Source organism: Heterodontus francisci, unplaced genomic scaffold (assembly GCF_036365525.1).
Source record: "Heterodontus francisci isolate sHetFra1 unplaced genomic scaffold, sHetFra1.hap1 HAP1_SCAFFOLD_51_2, whole genome shotgun sequence".
Lineage (NCBI taxonomy): Eukaryota > Metazoa > Chordata > Chondrichthyes > Heterodontiformes > Heterodontidae > Heterodontus > Heterodontus francisci.
Window position 1 is genome coordinate 6,786,203 of NW_027141369.1, and position 18,831 is coordinate 6,805,033.

At 44.2% G+C, this 18,831-nt stretch overlaps 1 non-coding gene across 1 annotated transcript; it reads right to left on the reverse strand.

The window, feature by feature from the left end:
* Positions 1–1,141: 1,141 nt before the first annotated feature.
* On the reverse strand, positions 1,142–1,214 carry trnaf-aaa (transfer RNA phenylalanine (anticodon AAA)). The gene has a single exon. It is a non-coding gene; the product is annotated as a tRNA-Phe (tRNA).
* Positions 1,215–18,831: the final 17,617 nt, after the last annotated feature.

Consider the following 18,831-nt stretch of genomic DNA (forward strand, 5'->3'; position numbering starts at 1 on the left):
TCCTATCCCACGAACCTCAATTTTGTTAACCGCCCTTTTATGTGGTACCTTGTCAAACGCTTCCTTAAAATTCATATAAACAACATCCACTGCATTCCCTTCATCAACCTGCTCTGTTAGTTCATCAAAAAATGCAGTTAGATTAGTCAAGCATGAACTCCCATTTATAAATCCATGCTCACTCTCCTTAATTAACTCAAACCTCTCCAAGTGACTGTTGATTTTTTACCCTGATTATTCTTTCTAAAACCTTACCCACCGCTGCTGTTAATCTAACTAGCCTGTAGTTAGCCGGACTGTCCTTACACCCTTTCTTGAATAAGGGCGTCGCATTTGCCACTGTTTACTCCTGGCACCTCCCCGGTATCCAGGGAAGATTGGAAGATTATTGCAAACTCTTCCATTATCTGCATCCGCATTTCCTTTCGCAACCTGGGATGCCAGCCATCCAGACCAGGTGATTTATCTACCCTAAGCACAGCCAGCCTTTTTAGTACCACCCTCTCTCAATTTGTACCCTCTCCATTGACTCTACTGTCTTCACTTCGACTGATATTTTGTCAAATTCCACTTCCTCAGTGATCACTGATGCAAAGTACTCATTAAGTAGATGAACATTGCCCTGCACCTCTAAGCTTATATTATCCTTTTTGTTCCTAATAGGCCCGACTCAACCTCTTACCACTCACTTATCATTTACATGCTGCTCGAAGATTTTTGGGTTTCCTTTCATGTTGACTGTCAGTCTATTCTCATAGAAATAGAGAATAAGCAAATATAGAAGATATACGTATTTCCCATCCTTGATGAGGTGGAATTTTTTATGCTGTGGGTAGTAATGTCTTGGCCCACGAGTGTGGTGGAAGCAGAGACAATCAATGATTTGAAAAGGAAATTAGATGGATACTTGAAGGAAAGAAACTTGCAGGAGGAAAGGGACCGAGCTGGTGAGTGGAACTGACTAGATTGCTCCGGGGAGAGCCAGCATGGACGTGATAGGCCAAACGACCACCTTCTGTGCTGTAAATGACTCTGTGCTGTTTCTCAAATTCAATCCACTGCTGCTTGGTAAATAATTTCAAAGTAAATTGTGCAACCGGAAAATCAGAACCAAGGCAAGGGACGCATAAGGAAGCAAAATTGCTGAAACCTGGGATTGAACCAGGAACTTTTAAATCTTTAGTCTAACGCTCTCCCAACTGAGCTATTTCAGCCCTACGTTAACAATGGCTTGGTGTCCTTGTTTTGGAAGAAAATACATACATTCAAGTTTTCCAAAAAATTAAAGAACACAACATGTGAGTAATATTCCCCATTGCTTCCTCAGTACTGATGGATTGTGAAGCGGGAGACAGCCAGAACTGCCACTGAGCCGCACAGACCCCGAGCTGAGAATGAAATGAGATCAAATTCAATCTTTCATAGTGAGATGCTGCTGAGAGGTAAGAGTCCTGAATCAAAGCGAGACTTGCTTATTTCAAACACTCCCTGTACTCTCTGCTCATGAAGCCTTACAAAAGGGAAAAACAGAATGGCACTCAAACTCACAACCCTGCCATTAAAAGTCTCATATTCGACTGACAGAACTGTCACTTCTACTCGGTCTCTTATTGGATGGATGCAACTCCAATGCAGGGGTGGCATTCAAATCCTCCCATGGGTCCACATGTCAGACTGAGTTCCATGTTGTCGACTCAAGCAAAGGAAATCTGCTCACTTCCAAAACTATCAGCGAATTGAAGCTGATTACAATCAACATCATCAGAGGTCAGAACTACCTGGTGAAAGAAGACACCCTGAAGAAGGATCCACAATTATTCAAAGGCATCGACAAAGTGAAAAACAAGAAAATCGATGAGTCAATGCAAGCCAAACAACAGAAACACTGAAGAATTCCATTCCATTCCAGTCCTGTTGTTTTTGGAGTCAGGTCACAATTACAGCAACAACTTGATATTCCCACTTGGCTATCTGTACATTTAGTTAATTGCAATTTTGTCGACAAGCTCTTTGAATCCAGTTGTCTGGTCCTCAAGCCAGCTCCGTATGGAAGTCAATTCCACCTTCTGCAAGGCTGAAGCCAATAGATAACCTGAATCTAAAAATGCCAGCAGACCAGGGCTCGTCCAGGACTTGAACCCTGGATCTCTTGCATGTTAATTAGCAATACTCGCAATGCAAGAATCATACCCCTAGACCAACGGACCACTGACAGGTCAAGTGTTATTCGCTGCTGTGGAATTTCACTGGAACTCCCCAGCCAATCATCCATTTTTTTTCAGATCAAAGCAACATCCTGCAAATGCTGAAATAAAATCAGAAAGTGCTGAAAATGTTCAGCAGCTCTGGCAGCATCTGTGCTGTGAGAAACACAGTTAACGTTTCAGGGCACTCACCTTTTGTTTCAGCCATCCTTTCAGACTGCTTCTGTCCATCCAATCTCACTTTCTATTCTATCCACATTCTGACCATTCACTACGTTGCTACATTTTTCATGAATTCCTCATCTCTTTTATTAATGACAATTTTGTATTTCTGGCCTTTGCTTCAGACACCACCACAAGTGGAATCATGTCTCCATCTACCCAATCAAACCACTTCGCTGTTTTCTCACATTGCAATGTTTCTTTAACCCTGACAGACTGTGGCGTTTCTGCTGCTTGATTGCAGTTCCTGCTTCCTGCCAGTAGATGTCACCTCACTCCAATACAGTGAAGTTTACAAATCTGAGAGAGACACAACAGGAAATAATTGTTCACATTATAGTGGATGTGTGGGATTTAGAAATACTAGGAGTGGAGACGAGTTATTATTGCACTCTGCTATTACATCTTTTATAATGGACTCCAGCATTTTCCCCACGACTGATGTCAGGCTAACCGGTATATAATTCGCTGTTTTCTTTCTGCCTCTTTTTTTAAATAGTGGAGTTACATGAACTACCGTCCAATCCATTGGAACTGTTCCAGAGTCGATAGAATTTTGAAAAAAGACCAGAAATGCATCTGCTATTTCAAGGGCCACTTCCTTAAGTACTCTGCAATGTAGATTATCAGGCCCTGGGGATTTATCGGCCTTCAATCTCATCAATTTCCCAAACATTCCCTACTAATACTGATTTCATACAGTTCCTCCTTCTCACTAGACCCTATGTTCCCCAACATTTCTGGGAGATAATTTGTATTCTCCTTTGTGAAGACAGATCCAAAGTATGTATTTAATTGGTCTGCCATTTCTTTGTTCCCCATTATAAATTCCCCCGTTTCTGACTGTAAGGGGCCCACATTTGTCTTCACTCATCTTTTTCTCTACACATATCTAGAGAAGCTTTTACAGTCAGTTTTTATGTTCTCTGCTAGCTTACTCTCATACTCTATTTCCCCCTTCTTAATCAATCCGTTTGTCCTCCTCTGCTAAATTCCAAACTGCTCACAATCTTCAGGTTTGCTGCTTGTTCTGGCCATTTTATATTTCTCCTCCTTGGATCTAATACTTTCCTTAATTTCTTTTGTCAGCCACAGTTGAGCCACCCTTCCTGTTTTACTTTTGCACAGACAGGAATGAACAATTGTTGTAATTCATCTATGCGCTCTTTAAATGCTAGCCATTGCCTATCCACTGTCAACCCTTTAAGTAACGTTCCCCAATCTATCAGAGCCAACTCCCGCCTCATACCTTCATAGTTTTCTTTGTTTAGATTCAGGACCCGACTCTCGGAATCAACTCTCTCACTCTCCATCTTAATGAAGAATGTTATCATATTATGGGCGCACTTCCCCAAGGGACCCCACACAACAAGATTGTTAACTAATCCTTTCTCATTACACAATACCCAGTCCAGGATGGCCTGTTCTCTAGAGGTGTTATGCACCTCTATCAATTCTCCACTCAATCTCCTTTGAGAAAGGCAGAATAATCCTAGCTTTTCCAACCTAACCTTGTAACTAAAATCCCCCATCCCTGGATCCATTCTGGTAAATCGCCTCTGCGTCCTCTCAAGGACCCTCACATTCTTTCTAAAGTCTGCTGAGCAGAACTGAAAGCAACACTCCAATTGGGGCCTAACCAGAGTTTTATAATGGTTCAGCATAACTTCCCTGCTTTTGTACCCAATGCCTCTACTTATAAAGCCCAAGATCCCATATGCTTTGCGAACCACTCTCGCAATATGACTTGCCTCCTTCAAAGATTGATGCACATGAACCCCAAGTCCCTCTATTCCAGCACACTCTTTAGAACTGTGCCATTAAGTATATATTGCCTCTCCCTATTCCTTATGCCAAAATACATCACCTCACACTTGTCACTATTAAATTCCATCTGCCACCTGTCTGCCCATTCTGCTAGCCTATCACTGTCCTGTTGCAGGCAATTCATATCATCTTCACTGTTTGCCGCTCCTCCAGGTTTGGTGTCATCGGCATATTTTGAGATTCTACTCTGTATTCCAAGATCCAAGTCACTTACCTTGATCAAAAAAAGCAGTGGTTCTAGCACTGACCTTTGGGGAACACCACTGTCGACTATCCTCCAGTCTGACAAAGAACCATTTAATAAGACTCGCTGTTTTCTGTCCTTAAACCAATTTTCTATCCAATTGGACACTGACCCTCCTATACCACGAACCTCAATTTTGTTAACCGCCCTTTTATGTGGTACCTTGTCAAACGCTTCCTTAAAATCCATATAAACTACATCCACTGCATTCCCTTCATCAACCTGCTCTGTTAGTTCATCAAAAAATGCAGTTAGATTAGTCAAGCATGAACTCCCATTTATAAATCCATGCTCACTCTCCTTAATTAACTCGAACCTCTCCAAGTGACTGTTGATTTTTTACCCTGATTATTCTTTCTAAAACCTTACCCACCGCTGCTGTTAATCTAACTAGCCTGTAGTTACCCGGACTGTCCTTACACCCTTTCTTGAATAAGGGTGTCGCATTTGCCAATGTTTAATCCTCTGGCACCTCCCCCGTATCCAGGGAAGATTGGAAGATTATAGCAAGCCCTTCCGTTATCTGCATCTGCATTTCCTTTCGCAACCTGGGATGTGAGCCATCCGGACCAGGTGATTTATCTTCCCTAAGCACAGCCAGCCTTTTTAGTACCTCCCTCTCTCACTTTGTACCCTCTCCATTGACTCTACTCTCCTCACTTCGACTGATATTTTGTCAAATTCCACTTCCTTAGTGATCGCTGATACAAAGTACTCATTAAGTAGATTAACATTGCCCTGCACATCAAAGCTTATATTATCCTTTTTGTCCCTCATAGGCCCGACTCAACCTCTTACTACCCACTTATCATTTACATGCTGCTCGAAGATTTTTGGGTTTCCTTTCATGTTGACTGTCAGTCTATTCTCATAGAAATAGAGAATAAGCAAATATAGAAGATATAAGTATTTCCCATCCTTGATGAGGTGGAATTTTTTATGCTGTGGGTCTTGGCCCACGAGTGTGGTGGAAGCAGAGACAATCAATGATTTGAAAAGGAAATTAGATGGATACTTGAAGGAAAGAAACTTCCAGGAGGAAAGGGACCGAGCTGGTGAGTGGAACTGACTAGATTGCTCCGGGGAGAGCCAGCATGGACGTGATAGGCCAAACGACCACCTTCTATGTTGTAAATGACTCTGTGTTGTTTCTCAAATTCAATCCACTGGTGCTTGGGAAATAATCTCAAAGTAAATTGTGCAACTGGAAAATCAGAACCAAGGCAAGGGACGCATAAGGAAGCGAAATTGCTGATACCCGGGATTGAATCAGAGACCATTAAATCGTCATTCTAACGCTCTCCCAACTGAGCTATTTCAGCCCGACATTAGCAGCAGCGTGGTGTCCTTGTTTTGGAAGAAAATACATACATTCAAGTTTTCCAAAAAATTAAAGAACACAACATGTGAGTAATATTCCCCATTGCTTTCTCAGTACTGATGGATTGTGAAGCGGGGACAGCCAGAAGTGCCACTGAGCCGCACAGACTCCGAGCTGAGAATGAAATGAGATCAAATTCAATCTTTCATAGTGAGATGCTGCTGAGAGGGAAGAGTCCTGAATCAAAGCGAGACTTGCTCATTTCAAACACTCCCTGTACTCTCTGTTCATGAAGCCTTACAAAAGGGAAAAACAGAATGGCACTCAAACTCACAACCCTGCCATTAAAAGTCTCATATTCGACTGACAGAACTGTCACTTCTACTCGGTCTCTTATTGGATGGATGCAACTCCAACGCAGGGATGGCATTCAAATCCTCCCATGGGTCCACATGTCAGACTGAGTTCCATGTTGTAGACTCAAGCAAAGGAAATCTGCTCACTTCCAAAACTATCAGCGAATTGAAGCTGATTACAATCAACATCATCAGAGGTCAGAACTACCTGGTGAAAGAAGACACCCTGAAGAAGGATCCACAATTATTCAAAGGCATCGACAAAGTGAAAAACAAGAAAATCGATGAGTCAATGCAAGCCAAACAACAGAAACACTGAAGAATTCCATTCCATTCCAGTCCAGTAGTTTTTGGAGTCAGGTCACAATTACAGCAGTAACGGGTCCTTCTCAGGATGGCAGGCTGTTACTATTGGGGTACTGCAAGGATCAGTGTTGGAGCCACAGCTGTTAACAACCTATCTAAATGATTTGGATGTGGGAATTAAATGTAATATTTCCAAGTTTGCAGATGACACAAAGCTCGGTGAAGTGTGAGTTGTGAGGAGGATGCAGAGAGGCTTCCAGGGGACCTGGAGAGGCTAAGTGAATGGGCAAGAACATGGAATATAATGTGAATAAGTGTGAAGTTATTCACTTTGGTAGAATAAACAGAAAGACAGAGTATTTCTTAAATGGTGAAAGGTTGGGAAGTGTCGATGTCCAAAGGGACCTGGGTGTCCTTGTTCCTGAGACACCAAAAGCTCTTGTGCAGGTGCAGCAATCAATTAGGAAGGCAAATGGTATGTTGTACCCACACGAGGGGTCATGAGTACAGGAGTAAAGATGTCTTGCTGCAATTGTATAGAGCCTTGTTGAATCCGCACTGGAGCATTGTGTACAGTTTAGTCTCATCTTATGAAGGATACACTTGCCATAGAGGGGGTGAAACAGAGGGTCAACAGACTAATCTTTTTTTTGCATTTATTTCATTTCATCTCAGTTTGTGCAGTTTGCTTACCTGCTGTTTTTTTTCAGGTTTGTACTTCCTGCTGTTCAATATTCAGTCCATTAACACCTAATCTGTACTAATGCTTTGTCTTTCAACACACCATTAACATATTGTTTGCCTTTGCTGCATGACCTTTTGGTCAGCTATGTGGCCTTGTCCAATCTACACCTTCTCCTTTGTTATCTCCTGCCCCACCCCCACCCCACTTGCTTATAACCTGTGACTTTTCAAATATATGTCAGTTCCGAAGATGGGTCACTGACCTGAAACGTTAACTCTGCTTCTCTTTTCACAGATGCTGCCAGACCTGCTGAGTGGTTCCAGCATTTCTTGTTTTTATGTCACCAGACTAATCCCTGGGATGGTGGGATTGTCTTATGAGGAAACTGGGCCTGTATTCCTTAAAGTTTCGAAGAATGAGAGGTGATCTGATTGAAACTGACAAAATTCTTACAGGGCGTGACAGTGTGGATGTAGACAGGATGTTTGCCCTGGTTGGTGAGTCTAAAACCAAAGGACATCGTCTTAGAATAAGGAGTAGGCCATTTAAAACTGAGATGGGTGGCATTTCTTCACTCAGACGGTGGTGAATCATTGGAATACTGTGCCCCAGAGGGCTGTGGCAGATCAATCATTGAGCATGTTCAAGACAGAAATTGATAGAAATCTTGATACTCATGACATCAAGGGATATGGGGATAGCATGGGAAAGGGGCTTTGAGGTAGGTGATCAGCCATGATCGAATTGAATGACAGAGCAGGTTCGACGGGCTGAATAGCTTACTCCTATCTTCCTCTGTTCCTAAGAGAGTTGGCGCCAGCGCGCAGCCCTGCTTTACCCCACTGCTGATCTTGAAAGCGTCTGATGTTGCTCCATTGTAACTGATGGAACTGTGCATGTTCTCGTGGAAAGAAGAGATGATGCCCAAGAGGTCAGGAGGGCAGCCTATGTTCCATTGCAGTTTGAAGAGGCCGTCTCTGCTGACAAGATCAAAGGCCTTAGTGATGTTAATCAAAATGTGTGAGGCTCTGTGGCGCAATGGATAGAGTGTTGGACTTCTTAATAATGATTAAGACGATATTCAAAGGTTGTGGGTTCAAGTCCCACCAGAGTCAGATTTTGGACCAGAAACAGAGGAGCACAACGGAACAACAAATGAAGGAATGTGCCAAAAGCATAGACTCGGAGACAGAGCGAGAGAGAGAGGAGCAGAGCAGGGGAAAAAAAAATCGATGAGTGACGTCACAATGGAGAGTGAGAGCAGCCGCTGCGGTGAGGATACAGGATTTGGTTCTTTCTTCGGTGCAGTGGAAGGAGCTGTTTGGTGAGGATCTGGTAAGCTGTGACATCACAGGCAAGCAGGTAGTTGATTGGTTTGGAAGAACCGACCTGCTTGATGCGCATCTGGTAAGTGATTAAGATCCATTTTAGTCCTAACATTTAAAATAGTAAACAAACTAGTGGTAAGTTTATTAAAATATGCAATAAAATGAATAATTGAATAAAATATTTAAGTAGTTAATTAAAACACGTTAAGGATGACAGGACAGGTGATGTGTCACAGCTGCAGCATGTGGGAGTTCCTGGATGCCAGTGTGATCCAGGGCAAACACGTCTGCAGTAAGTGTTTGCGGCTCAAAGAGGGAGAAAAAAGGAATGTAGTGGTAGTAGGGGACAGTATAGTAAGGTGGATTGACTCTGTTCTCTGCAGCAAAAGCAAGAATCCAGACGGCTGTGTTGCCTGTCGGTGCCAGGATTCAGGACATCTGCTCAGGGCTGGAGCGAAACATACAATGGGAGGGGGAGGATCCAGTCGTCGTGGTCCATGTCGGTACCAAAGACATAGGCAGGACAAGGATAGAGGTTCTGCAAAGTCAGTCTGAGGAACTAGGCACCAAATTAAGAAGCAGAACCTCAAAGTTAATCATCTCTGGATTATTACCTGAGCCATGTGCAAATTGGCATCGGACAAATAAGATTAGAGAAAGTAATGTGCGGCTGAAAGACTGGTGTGGTAGTAGTGGGTTCTGTTTTGTGGGGCATTGGCACCAGTACTGGGGAAAGAGGTGGCTGTACCGTTGGGACGGTCTACACCTGAACCGTGCTGGTGCCGGTGTTCTAGCGAGCCACATAACGAGGGACGTAGAGACGGTTTTAAACTGAATAGTGGGGGCAAGGGATCAAATTTGGGAAGATATGGTGAATCAAGGAGGAGAGACAGGGCGAGAGAGAAAGGTATAAATATGGGAAATGATAAACAGACTGTGACAGGAAGGGGCAGAATGTACAAATCTAAGAGCAAATCGACAGATAAGGCCAGAGGTGACAAAAATAATAAAAGGACAAAACTAAATGCTCTGTATCTGAATACATGGAGCATTTGAAACAAAACAGATGAACTGGGAGCACAAATAGAATAAATTAGTACGATCTGATAGTCATTACAGAGACATGGCTGCAGGGCGACATAGATTGGGATGAGAATATTGGAGGTGACATGGCATTTTGGATGGACAGGAAGCTAGGAAAAGGTGGCCGGGTAGCTCTGTTATTTAATAATGGTATTAGCGTAATCGAGAGGGATGACCTGAGTTCTGGAGATCAGGATGCAGAATCAGTTTGAGTACAAATGAGAAATCATAAAGGCAAGAAGTCACTTGTGGGAGTGGTGTACAAGCCACCTAAGAAATAATGGCAGCTTGTCAGAAAGGTACTGTGATAATTATGGGGGATTTTAATCTACATATAGAGTGGAAAATTCAGATGGGCAGAGGTAGCCTAGATGAGGAATACATAGAATGTTTTGGGGATAATTTCTTGGAACAATACATTCTGGAGCCAACCAGAGAGCAGGCTATACTAGACCTGGCATTGTGCAACGAGATAGGATTAATTAATGACCTCATAGTTAAGGTGCCCCTAGGTAGTCGCGATTATAATATGATTGAATTTTACATTCAGTTTGAGGGAGAGGAGAGTGGGTCCCAGACTAGTATTTTAAATTTAAATAAGGGCAATTATAAGGTCATGAAAGCAGAGCTAGCTAAAGTGAACTGGCAAATTAGGTTAAGGGATAAGTCAATAGAGATGCAGTGGCAGACATTTAAGGGGATATTTCAGAATACACAGAATAGATACATTTCAACGAGAAAGAAAAGTTCCAAAGGTGGGACTCACCATCCATGGTTCACGAAAACAGTTAAAGATACTATCAAACTTAAAGAAAAAGCCTATAATTGTGCAAAGGTGGGAGGCAGGTCAGAAGATTGGACAGAATATAAAAAAAACAGCAAAGAATGACTAAAAGATTGATAAGGAAGGTAAAATTAGAGTATGAGACAAAGCTCGCAAGAAATTTCAAGACAACTAGTAAGAGTTTCGATAGATATTTTAAAAAGAAAAGAGTTAACAAAGCGACTGTTGGTCCAATAGAAAGTGTGTCTGGGGAATTAATAATGGATAATTAAGAGATGGCAGATGAATTGAACAGATACTTTGCATCGGTCTTCACTATTGAGTATACAAATAACATCCCAGTATTAGCCGTATATCAGGAAATTGAAGGGATGGAGGAACTCAAGAAAATTACAATCACCAGGGAAGTGGTACTAAACAAATTGTTGGAGCTGCGGGTTGACAAGTCGCCAGGTCCTGAATTGGCTAGTGAGATAGTTGATGCGCTGGTTTTAATATTCCAAAATTCCCTAGATTCGAGAAGGTTCCGTTAGATTGGAAAAGAGTGAATGTAACTCATTTATTCAAAAAGGGAGGGAGACAGAAAGCAGGAAACGACAGGCCAGTTAGCTTAACATTTGTCTGAGGCTTTTTCGGGAGCAGCTTTTTCGGGAGCAGCGTGTGAGCGAGTGAGCAGCTGGGAAAGTCCGTTTGAAAGTAAATTTAATTTCCTTTTGTTTTTCGGCGGAGGCCAGGGGGCTGCTGGGTAAGTAAAACACTATATATTTGGGCGGTTTCTAAACCCGAGACACCACACTTGTAGTGTCTCCCACCCGCCCTCCTCCTCTAACCAAAAAAAAGGACTCGGTGGGGTGTTTATAAGGTAAGGCTTTTTCGATTTCTCTGGTTTTATTGTGATTGGTAAAAACTTTTCGTTCCTTTTTCATTTAACTAAGTTTAAACTTAAGATTAAAAATGGCAGGAGATCTCAGACCCGTATCATGCTCCTCTTGCTCAATGTGGGAGCTCAGGGACATGGCTGATGACCCTGACTCCTTCACGTGCAGGAAGTGTGTCCAGCTGCAGCTCTTGTTAGACCGCATGACGGCTCTCGAGCTGCGGATGGACTCACTTTGGAGCATGCGCGATGCTGAGGAGGTCGTGGATAGCACGTTTAGTGAATTGGTCACACCGCAGATTAGGATTGCTGAGGGAGAAAGGGAATGGGTGACCAAAAGGCAGAGAAAGAGCAGGAAGGCAGCGCAGGAGTCCCCTGCGGTCATCTCCCTCCAAAACAAGTATACCGTTTTGGATACTGTGGAGGGAGATGGCTCACCAGGGGAAGGCAGCAGTAGCCAGGTCCATGGCACCGTGGCTGGCTCTGCTGTTCCGAAGGGCGGGAAAAAGAGTGGAAGGGCTAAAGTCGTAGGGGATTCGATTGTAAGGGGAGTAGATAGGCGGTTCTGTGGTCGAAAACGAGGCTCCCGAATGGTATGTTGCCTCCCAGGTGCACGGGTCAGGGACGTCTCAGATCGGCTGCAGAACATTCTAAAGGGGGAGGGTGAACAGCCAGTTGTCATTGTGCACATAGGCACTAATGATATAGGTAAAAAACGGGATGAGGTCCTACATGCAGAGTTTAGGGAGTTAGGAGCCAAGTTAAAAAGTAGGACCTCAAAGGTAGTAATCTCAGGATTACTACCAGTGCCACGTGATAGTCAGAGTAAAAATGAAAGAATAGTCAGGATGAATGCGTGGCTTGAGAGATGGTGCAGGAAGGAGGGGTTCAGATTTTTGGGACATTGGGACCGGTTCTGGGGGAGGTGGGACTATTACAAATTGGACGGTCTACACCTGGGCCGGACTGGAACCAATGTCCTTGGAGGTGCTTTTGCTAACTCTGTTGGGGAGGGTTTAAACTAATGTGGCAGGGGGATGGGAACCAATTGAGGTCAGTTGACAGTAAGGAGGTAGTAACAAAAGCCTGTAAGGAACTAGATAATGAAGTCAGTGTGACTAAGGGGAAGAGCAAGCAGGGAGCAGATGATGAATATAAAGGGACTGGTGGTCTGAGGTGCATTTGTTTTAATGCAAGTAGTGTAGTAGGTAAGGCAGATGAACTTAGGGCTTGGATTAGTACCTGGGAGTATGATGTTATTGCTATTACTGAGACTTGGTTGAGGGAAGGGCATGATTGGCAACTAAATATCCCAGGATATCGATGCTTCAGGCGGGATAGAGAGGGAGGTAAAAGGGGTGGAGGAGTTGCATTACTGGTCAAAGAGGATATCACAGCTGTGCTGAAGGAGGGCACTATGGAGGACTCGAGCAGTGAGGCAATATGGACAGAACTCAGAAATAGGAAGGGTGCGGTAACAATGTTGGGGCTGTACTACAGGCCTCCCAACAGCGAGCGTGAGATAGAGGTACAAATATGTAAACAGATTATGGAAAGATGTAGGAGCAACAGGGTGGTGGTGATCGGAGATTTTAATTTTCCCAACATTGTCTGGGATTCGCTTAGTGTTAGAGGTCCAGATGGAGCAGAATTTGTAAGGAGCATCCAGGAGGGTTTTCTAGAGCAGTATGTAAATAGTCCAACTCGGGAAGGGGCCATACTGGACCTGGTGTTGGGGAATGAGCCCGGCCAGGTTGTTGAAGTTTCAGTAGGGGACTACTTTGGGAATAGTGATCACAATTCCGTAAGCTTTAAAATACTCATGGACAAAGACGAGAGTAGTCCAAAAGGGAGAGTGCTAAATTGGGGGAAGGCCAACTACACCAAAATTCGGCAGGAGCTGGGAAATGTAGATTGGGAGCAGCTGTTTGAAGGTAAATCCACATGTGATATGTGGGAGGCTTTTAAAGAGAGGTTGATTAGCGTGCAGGAGAGACATGTTCCTGTGAAAATGAGGGATAGAAATGGCAAGATTAGGGAACCATGGATGACAGGTGAAATTGTGAGACTAGCTAAGAGGAAAAAGGAAGCATACATAAGGTCTAGGCGGCTGATGAAAGACGAAGCTTTGAAAGAATATCGGGAATGTAGGACAAATCTGAAACGAGGAATTAAGAGGGCTAAAAGGGGTCATGAAATATCTTTAGCAAACAGGGTTAAGGAAAATCCCAAAGCCTTTTATTCATATATAAGGAGAAAGAGGGTAACTAGAGAAAGGATTGGCCCACTAAAGGACAAAGGAGGAATGTTATGCTTGGACTCAGAGAAAATGGGTGAGATTCTAAACGAGTACTTTGCATCGGTATTCACCGAGGAGAGGGACATGACGGATGTTGAGGTTAGGAACAGATGTTTGATTACTCTAGGTCAAGTCGGCATAAGGAGGGAGGAAGTGTTGGGTATTCTAAAGGGCATTAAGGTGGACAAGTCCCCAGGTCCGGATGGGATCTATCCCAGGTTACTGAGGGAAGCGAGAGAGGAAATAGCTGGGGCCTTAACAGATATCTTTGCAGCATCCTTAAACACGGGTGAGGTCCCGGAGGACTGGAGAATTGCTAATGTTGTCCCCTTGTTTAAGAAGGGTAGCAGGGATAATCCAGGTAATTATAGACCGGTGAGCCTGACGTCAGTGGTAGGGAAGCTGCTGGAGAAGATACTGAGGGATAGGATCTATTCCCATTTGGAAGAAAATGGGCTCATCAGTGATAGGCAACATGGTTTTGTGCAGGGAAGGTCATGTCTTACCAACTTAATAGAATTCTTTGAGGAAGTGACAAAGTTGATTGATGAGGGAAGGGCTGTCGATGTCATATACATGGACTTCAGTAAGGCGTTTGATAAGGTTCCCCATGGCAGGCTGATGGAGAAAGTGAAGGCGCTTGGGGTCCAAGGTGTACTAGCTAGATGGATAAAGAACTGGCTGGGCAACAGGAGACAGAGAGTAGCAGTAGAAGGGAGTTTCTCAAAATGGAGACGTGTGACCAGTGGTGTTCCACAGGGATCCGTGCTGGGACCACTGTTGTTTGTGATATACATTAATGATTTGGAGGAAAGTATAGGTGGACTGATTAGCAAATTTGCAGACGACACTAAGATTGGTGGAGTAGCAGATAGTGAAGGGGACTGTCAGAGAATACAGCAGAATATAGATAGATTGGAGAGTTGGGCAGAGAAATGGCAGATGGAGTTCAATCAGGGCAAATGCGAGGTGATGCATTTTGGAAGATCCAATTCAAGAGTGAACTATACAGTAAATGGAAAAGTCCTGGGGAAAATTGATGTCCAGAGAGATTTGGGTGTTCAGGTCCACTGTTCCCTGAAGGTGGCAACGCAGGTAAATAGAGTGGTCAAGAAGGCATACGGCATGCTTTCATTCATCGGACAGGGCATTGAATACAAGAGTTGGCAGGTCATGTTACAGTTGTATAGGACTTTGGTTCGGCCACATTTGGAATACTGCGTACAGTTCTGGTCGCCACATTATCAAAAGGATGTGGATGCTTTGGAGAGGGTGCAGAGGAGGTTCACCAGGATGTTGCCTGGTATGGAGGGCGCTAGCTATGAAGAGAGGTTGAGCAGATTAGGATTATTTTCATTAGAAAGACGGAGGTTGAGGGGGGACCTGATTGAGGTGTACAAAATCATGAGAGGGAGAGACAGGGTGGATTGCAAGAGGCTTTTTCCCAGAGTGGGGGTTTCAATTACTAGAGGACACGAGTTCAAAGTGAAAGGAGAAAAGCTTAGGGGGGATATGCGTGGAAAGTTCTTTACGCAGAGGGTGGTGGGCACCTGGAAAGCATTGCCAGCGGAGGTGGTAGATGCGGGCGCGATGGAGTCTTTTAAGATGTATCTAGACAGATACATGAATGGGCAGGAAGAAAAGAGATACAGAACCTTAGAAAATAGGCGACATGTTTAGAGAGAGGATCTGGATCGGCGCAGGCTTGGAGGGCCGAAGGGCCTGTTCCTGTGCTGTAATTATCTTTGTTCTTTGTTCTTTTTTGTTCTATTACAGAGGATGTTATAGCAGGGCATTTAGAAAAAATTAAGGTAATCAGGCAGAGTCAACATGTTTTTTTGAAAGGGAAATCATGTTTAACCAATTTATTGGAGTTCTTTGAGGGAATTACATGTGAATTTACATGTAAATTTGCTGATCACAAAGATAGGTAGGAAAGTAGGTTGTGAAGAGGACATAAGGGGGCTACAAAGGGATATAGATAGGTTAAGTGATTGGGCAAAGACCTGGCAAATGGAGTATAATGTGGGAAAGTCGGAAATTGTCCACTATGGCAGGAAGAATAAAAAAGCATATTATCTAAATGGTGAGAGATTGCAGAGCTCTGAGATGCAGAGGGATCTGGGTGTCCGAGGGCATGAATTGCAAAAGGTTAGTATGCAGGTCCAGCACGTAATTAGGAAAGCTAATCGAATGTTATCATTTATCACCATGGGAATTGAATACAATAGTAGGGAGGCTATGCTTCACCTATCCAGGACATTGGTGAGACCTCTTCTGCAGTACTGAGTACTGTACTGGTCTCCTTATTTGCGGAAGGATGTAAATGCATTGGAGGTAGTACAGAGAAAGTTTACGAGACTAATACATGGAATGGGTGGGCTGTCTTACGAGGAAAGATTGGACAAGCTAGGCTTGTCTCCGCCAGAGTTTAGAAGAGAAAGAGGCGACATGATTTGTTATTTAATTTATTAATTAACAAATTAGCTATCCTCCAGTCTTCCGGTACCTCACCCGTGGCTAACGATGATACAAAAATCTCTGCCAGTGCCCCAGCAATCTCCTCCCTTGCTTCCCATAGCATCCTATGATACATCTGATCAGGCCCTGGGGATTTATCCACCTTAATGCGCTTCAAAACCTCCAACACCTCCTCCTTTGTAATGTTGATATGCTGCAGGATATCGCTGTTCCCTCCCTTGAACTCACTAGCTTCCATGACCTTCTCCACGGTAAATACAGACGAGAAATATTCATTTAAGACCTCGCCCATTTCGCGTGGCTTCACACATAGATTGCCACACTGATCCTTAAGGGGACCTACACTCTCCCTAGCTACCCTTTTACTCTTAATACACTTATAGAATCTTTTAGGATTCTCCTTTATCTTATCTGCCAGGGAAATCTCATGGCCCGTTTTCGCCCTCCTAATTTCCTTCTTAAGTATACTCCTATATCCCCTATACTTCTCGAGGGACTCGCTCAATCCCAGCTGCCTATACCTGACGTATGCCTCCTTCTTTGTCCTGACCAGACCCTCAATATCCCTCGTCAACCAAGGTTCCCTAAACTTGCCAGTCTTGCCCTTCCATCTAACAGGAACATGCTGGCCCTGAACTCTTCCTATCTCACTTTTAAAAGCCTCCCACTTGCCAGACGTCCCTTTACCTGTAAACAGCCTCTCCCATTCAACTTTTGAGAGTTCCTGTCTGATGCCATGGAAATTAGCCTTCCCCCAATTTAGGACTTCAACCTGAGGACCAGTCCTATTCTTTTTCATAACTATCTTGAAGCTAATAGAGTTATGGTCACTGGTCCCAAAGTGCTCCCCGACTGCCATATCAACCACCTGCCCATCCTCATTTCCTAACAGGAGATCGAGTGTAGCCCTTTCTCTAGTCAGGCCATCCACGTACTGCTTCAGAAAATTATCCTGGACTCACTTAACAAATTCTTCCCCATCTGATCCCTTAGCACTAAGGCAGTCCCAGTCAATATTAGGGAAGTTAAAATCACCTACTATTACAACCCTATAATTCCTATACCTATCTGTGATTTCCCTACATATATGCTCCTCCACTTCCCTCTGACTATTGGGGGGCCTATAGTATAATCCCATCAAAGGGATCACCCTTTTATTATTTCTAACTTCTACCAGTATGGCCTCACTGGACATTCACCCCGGGATATCCTCTCTAAGTACTGCCGTGATGTCCTCCCTAATCAATAGTGCAACTCCCCCTCCTCTCTTACCTCCACCTCTGTCACGCCGGAAGGATCGGTACCGCGGAACATTGAGCTGCCAGTCCTGCCCATCCCTCAACCACGTTTCCGTAATAGCTACAATACCACAATCCCATGTACCGATCCATGCTCTGAGTTCATCTGCCTTACCTGTAAGGATACTTGCATTAAAGTAAATGCAGTTTAGCCCACCAGACCTTCCACGCTCCCTGACCTGCCCCTGCCTGGCCTGCCTACTGGACTTGCTTGCTTTAACCTCTCCATTTGCCTCAACTATCTCATCGGAGAGACTACTACTTTGGGTCCCACCCCTGCTGCAAGACTAGTTTAAACCCTCCAGTGTATTACTATAAAATCTCCCTGCAAGGATATTGGTCCCCTTCCAGTTCAGATGCAACCCGTCCCTCTTGTACAGGTCACCTCTGCACCAGAAGAGATCCCAATGATCCAAGTACCTGAAGCACTCCCGCCTTCGCCAGTCTTCAGCAATGCATTCATTTGCCTAATCCTCCTATTCCTACCCGCACTAGCACGTGTCACAGGTAGTAATCCTGAGATTACAACCCTAGAGGTCCTGCTCTTTCACCTTCTGCCTAACTCCCCATATTCACTTTGCAGAACCTCATCTCTCTTCCTGCCTATGTCGTTCATACCAATATGGACCACGATCTCTGGCTGCACACCCTCCCCTTTCAGAATTTCCGGCAGCTGCTCCGAAACATCCTTGACCCTAGTATTAGGGAGGCAACATACCATCCTGGAGTCTCGTTTGCGGCCACAGAAACGCCTATCTGCAACCCTTATGATAGAATCCCCTATCACAATAGCTCTTCCTCCCCTTTTCATCCCCTGCTGTGCAGCAGAACCCTCCGTGGTGCCACGGACCGCGCTGTTGCTCTTTTCCCCTGGGAGGTCTTCCCCCCAACAGGAACCAAAGCGGTGTATCTGTTTGAGAGGGGGATGGCCACAGGGGACTCCTGCACTACCTGCCTGCTCCGACTATTCCATCTGGTGGTCACCCATCCCTTTTCTGCCTGTGCATCCATTACCTGCGGTGCGACCACCTCACTAAACATGCTATCCATGACGTCCTCAGCTATGTGGATGCTCCACAGTGAAACCACCCGCAGTTCCAGCTCCATAATGCGAGTAGCCAGCAGCTGCAGCTGGATACACTTCCTGCACACATGGTCGTCATGGAGACTGGGAGGGTTCCTGAAACCCCACATAGCGCAGGAGGAGCATATCACGGGGCTGAGCTCTCCTGCCATGACTTACCCTTAGATTAATTACTTACTCCCTTAATTAAAAAATACTAATGACACTCGGGGCCTTGTTCTACCCACTACAATCTAAAGTCCTTCATAAGCTACACTGAATAAAAAAAACACTTTAATAGTACTCATCTTATCAGCAGAGGTTTTTTTTCAAGTAAAACACTTTGCCCTTTTCTTTAAGATATTTAAATACACTAACAGAAGTGACTCACCAACCAATCACCTTGCAGCTCTCCTCTGACATCACAGTTGGCTTATTTTTTTTCAAAACTCC